A 5,598-nucleotide genomic window follows, 5' to 3' on the forward strand; every position below is an offset into this window, starting at 1 on the left:
TTTCATGCATTTGAATTTTCGTATGTGTTTGTTTCTCAGAGTAAGTTGCTGATTTGTTTGTGGATGTTGAATGATCCTCTTGTTTTAATCTTGAATCATAATCATTGCCTGATTGGTTTTTATTTTTTTTCCTTCCTAACAGTTCAATGCAGTGAGAAGCTTTATCAGCCTTTCACAAAGAAGGAAGGATAGAAATTCCCCTTGAAAATAAATAAAACCCTTCCCTTTTCTCCTGTTTTGCTGAAAGGGTTTAGAAAAGCAGGGACTAAAGAAGAGCAGAATTGTATTGCTCTGAGGGCTACAACTTAACTCAATTTGATCTTAAACCAGTGACTGTTTTAAGATCTGATGAATCACTGTCAGAGCTAAGAAGAACTGTACTGTTGCCCTAGGAAGCTCACATCCCAGACTTCAGGAGTGATTTGTATCTGGGTCTAGTAGCTCAGGCAATACCATTGCTTAAAAGGGTGACAGTCTTATTCTTCTGAAGGGTGTTTTCAAAAAGGAGGTACCTTTTCACACTAGAGGTTTGGGGTTGGCTTTTTTTTTTTTTCATTTAAGGCCTCTTTATTATTTTTTAACTAAGGTTTTCTTTTCTGAGAAAAACTTCATTAAAAATCCTGACATACAACATTCAATAAACGTAAAAGGACACCCGGTAACATAATTAAGGCCTCTTTATTAATAACTGCACCAACCGAGTCACTCCGAGTGCAGAAGTAAAACCTATACAAAAACTAAACTGAGGAAAAATCAGTAAACAAGTGTTGAACACAGCCAAAAGAAGATGCAGAGGGGCTTGTGATGGCATGAGGGTTTTACTGGCAATGTCTGAGATGCCCACATACGTGTGAGTTATACAGATCACCCCAAATGGATTTTGATAAAAGCATTATACCAGCATGAACGGTCCTATTTATAGATATAGCTCTATGTCTAAATATAAATAACTCCCAGTCATGTCTAGACTAACATGAGAGCTCTGCTGATGTTGAAAGTGGGATTTCAGAAGTAAGAGTACAAGCCACACTATTCTTTAAATTACTACTTACTATAACGAGCATTTAAACTTTGTGGCAGCAAAAAGTTTGAATGTCACATGATATTCTGTTGCCCAAGACACCTTTCTTACTCTTGTTTAAGTGTTAGAAGGTAGGTCTGCTGGAGTGACCTATAAGTTAAATGTTTTTCAGCACGTTTAAAGCTCTCAGGATGTATCAGTGGATGGATGGATAGATTAGCAAATGACTTTCATTGCTGACTGTTTTCAGTAGCTGAGTTTTAATGAGTCTTTCAACTGTTGCTATTGTGTTTAATCTGCTCACTTACTCAGTGTTCAGCATTAAAGCAGCTTTCTAGGAGGTAAATGTTGTCCTGATTACAGAAGAGTTTAGTTTGACTGTGTTTTGCACAGACCTTTTGTTAAGAGGTTTTTTTTTTAATTGAGAAATGTTTGCTGTGCACACAGATAAATAGGATAGATAAACAAGTGTTGTGCTTGGAAGTGCACATCCAAATATACAATTGCTATATTAAGTAACTCAGACTGCGTGAAGTTACAAACTGAGGTCCTGATTGTTTAGCAGTCAGGTCTTACTGTCATGTCCTATATTTGTGATTGGGTTCTTCTTTTGGATTGGTGATTTAGTACTTATCAGCACATAGCTGAATAGACTGAAAAGGGTGGAAAAAGCACTGTCTTTGACTTTCTTTTCATTTAGCATGAGAGTTCTTCCTTAATTTACTTGATAAGCTGCCTAACATCTCCTGTTAAATAATCATAGGGCATCTGCTCTTAAAGGTAGGAAATAATTAAAACATGTAATGTACCAATGTGAAGAAAACCTAGGGGTATTTCTGGTAAGTGTACTAAAAAAAATACCCAGGAGCTTTGATCAAACGCCAGCTCTTACATCAGTCCTCTTTGTAATCTTTCTTGCTGATCTGTGACCTTGACCTTGTGTTTGTGTTTGTATGTCAAATCTATTTTAAGGATGGACAAACTAAGTTCAGTTTAATAGGATTTATGCTCCAGCTTCACAGATGCCTCAGTAAAATATAAAAATAAAAATATTTGAATCAGTTGTTCTATTTCCAGTTGTCTTTTCAGATTTCAGAGGGCTTGAAAAGAATGTGTTGACCTTTTCTTCCTTTCTTTTTTTTTTAATTCTGTTTAGGAGTTGCTTCTTGAAAAGGCATCTTTCTCACCTGTGAACTCTTCTGAACTCACCACAGACACTTTGCCTGGAGATTGGGTTACCTCTTGGAGAATCTCACAGGTTGCTATGCTCCTCTTGCTTTCATTTGGCCGAAGTGCAGTTCAGGGCTGAAAGGAGGAGGCCCTGCTCCTTGCCCTTCCTCACCACTCTTAACAGTCAGCATTTCCATGTGGAGAACTGTGGAACAACCACTCAGTGCTGTCTTTGGGGTTTCTTTCAATGGTAATGAGGTCCTTAGTTCGACTTGCCTTGTAGGAGCTTTCTGTAGGGATGCTTGTGTTAATGCAGGGAAAGTAGCAGGAGCAAGCAGCTGCAGATCCGTAGACAAGACTATGTGTTTTGGCACGATTCATACTTAAATCAGACAAGAATTCTTGTGGAACCGTTGTTTTGTATACTTTTAAATGTACAGCTTCTGAACTAGTGTAATTTTATTTATTACTAGCATTGTTCTTCATGGTGATTGAAATCGCCTTTTTTTTCTAGAGATCAAGGTGAAGCCAGTTTGGCTCTGATGTGCTGGTGCCACTTGCGTTCAGCAGTGCTCTTGAGCGCAGACTTTATTTTAGACATACGGCAGTGAAGTTGGTCGGTGTAACTGACACTTTGGGCCTATGGCTTTATAAAGGCTTTGTGAGGTTGTTGGTTTGACAGGCACTATGAAAGATGGTCCTAAATAATAATACCTACTTGCAAGTATGGAGTAATAGATCTATTTTTAATAGGTCTTTTATTTTAGAAGTAATGTTGTTACATGTAGAAAAACACATACTTCCTTCAGAAATCAATCGCACATCTGTATTTTTTGTATGGTTTTTAAATAGGTATGAACCACCTGTTTCAACTTCCTTGATGTTAATGGATCAAGGAGTAACAGTAAATAGACTTTTTTGCTACTTTGCAGTTATTTCTTCATGCAGCACTCACGAAAGACAGATACAAAACTTATTAGTAAGAGCTCTTTTCCACAACTTTGTGGCAGCATATTATTTATCTTCTTAAGGTGCTTCTCATTTTTTTATCAGCATAAAATTTGAGAAATTACTTTCAGGTATACACCGTTGTATTGAGGGGTCTTTAATTGCTTCCCCTTGCCAGCCATCTCCTGTTCCTACCATGGCTTTGTGGCAATGAATACAGTTTTTTCTGGTATTTAGCTAAGTCAGTATTTTAATTGTTCTGATTTGATTAATGGATAAAGTTGAGCTGCAGCCCAATTCCTAATGTTTGAAGGTATTATTAGCTAACTGATCATCTTTGTATACGTGTATATGTCTTGAAAGGCTTTTAGTATTTTGTTTAAGGATTTAAGTTATGAATGTTTTCAGATTAATTCTGGCACACTGGTAAGTTGAGGACTTTCTGTGACAATTTTACAGGATGTTTTAAGTGTCTTCACCCTTGGTTTTCTAAAGTTGGTTCTCACGTTCTCTCTTTAATTCTGCTTGGTTTTATTGCTGCTTTGGAGAGGAAAAAAAAAGATTTTTTTTTTATTGTGCTAGTACTAGGTTTTTTAAAAAATCTGGGTCTTTAACATGGTTTTATGGGGTTTTACACATAATTGAGTACTATGTGACTGTGATTCTCTACTTAACCCTATACTTAACCCTAATTACTGTGTATTTGTGTTTGGTTAGCTGAAACTTACTCTGTTCAAAAGTCCAGAAAGTGGCACTTGTTTGTAACTAACCAGAAGACATTAAGAGGAACACAACTGCTACTGCCGAATAAAAGCTGTGCATTACTTTTCAGTTCTTTGTGGCTGTTTGGCCTCTGTGAAACCAGTTCTTGGTTAAAATAACAAAGTCACTTACCGTATGACAATGCCTGTATCTTTAGATCCCTCCAACAAGTAGAAGGCCAGAGTTGTCAGAAACGCATTATCTGCATGCATTGATTGTAACTCAAAAGCATGATTGTCCAGAAGAGGACATTGATTTCTTCACTGTATATTAATCAAGTCTCATTCTTGGGGAGTTGATGTAGAGTTAAATGTATAATCAGTGATTTTGTTTTCCTAGTGTTAGAAGGAATGGGAATCTGGTTGTTAGTTAAGTTTTAATTTTAAGTTTTAATTTAATTTATAGACAAGTGGTTTACAGAGATTGGAAAGATGTGTCTTCTGTCCATTCTATTGTACCAAACAGTACATTATCCACCCCTCTATCCTGAAAACATCTTGGTATATAATTTTGTGCCTGTTTGCTCTTGGTCTCTTAAATAAGAAGACTCAATTAACCAAAAGCCTTTCTGCTCACAGTACTTCTGAGCTTTCATAAACACACTACCCAAAGTGAGTTGAAATTTAGTGGTATGTGCTATTTCTGGATTCCTGTCCTTATGGGGGATGGGATGAGGTGTAATTTTTCTGCCTTATCATTTAGTTTCTGTCTTTTTTTTGTCTTCACCAGCAGGAGATCATTGAGCAGTGACTCAGTAGGGCAGTTTTAGATGTCAAATACTTGATTTCTTCACAGGTGGCATTTGTAGGTTGAATGTCCCTTCATAGTACAACTAGCTAAGAGTTGGCAAAGTATGTGTTTCTAAGTTCATGTCTAAGTGTTAGCAGATCCTGATCATGGAATGAATGCAAAGATGCCCTTTACAGGCAAACTACCGTTACAGAACAAAATAGAAATGATCCTCTAATAGTACAGAACAAATATATGCGCATGGGTCTGTGCTATAAAACCGACTGAAATTTCTGTGAACTATTCAGTTACAGGGGTAAATTGTAAATTACATGAACAGGGTGAGGTTTTCCACATCTAGGAATGATCATTTCTGTGATGCTCAATTCTTCGAGTTGTTAGAATACAAAATACTGATTTAAGCAAGACTGACGTGAGCTATTTGAAGAGTGCCAAAAGCCTGAAAAGTGACCACACAAGTGATTCATCTTGAACTGAGCAGAACTTCTTACTTAGCAGGAGATTTTGATGTACAGGCCAGATTTGGATTAAGCTGTGTATGATGCTTGAGTGTACTTGTAAACCTTGAGAGCTGCTACTAAGGCTTTCACAAACTCATCTTTTATGGCACTTTTGTCTGTCCCTAATTTTCTCCTCTCCATTTATTTACTTCAGCTGTTTGGGGGGACTGCTTGGTTTTGAGGTGTTGTTGGGTGAGGGATTTTTTTTGTTGTTTAGGTAAGTATTTTTTCCTTTTTTTTATTTTTCTCCTCCTTACTAGTAGTTTTCTGAAGTAAACTTCAAAACCATGAGTCACGTGTAACTTAGGCAGAAATGTCTGCCTGCAGCTTTGTATAAGCTGTGCCCTGCTTTCTGGAAGAGGTGCCTGAAATGGGTGGAGTGCCAGCCTTAGAGGAGTCGTAGCAGAGCAGCGCTGTGTTGAAATGCCCTGCTTCTAGGGGCAGGCT

Source organism: Buceros rhinoceros, unplaced genomic scaffold, assembly GCF_000710305.1.
Source record: "Buceros rhinoceros silvestris isolate BGI_N320 unplaced genomic scaffold, ASM71030v1 scaffold5797, whole genome shotgun sequence".
Classification (NCBI taxonomy): domain Eukaryota; kingdom Metazoa; phylum Chordata; class Aves; order Bucerotiformes; family Bucerotidae; genus Buceros; species Buceros rhinoceros.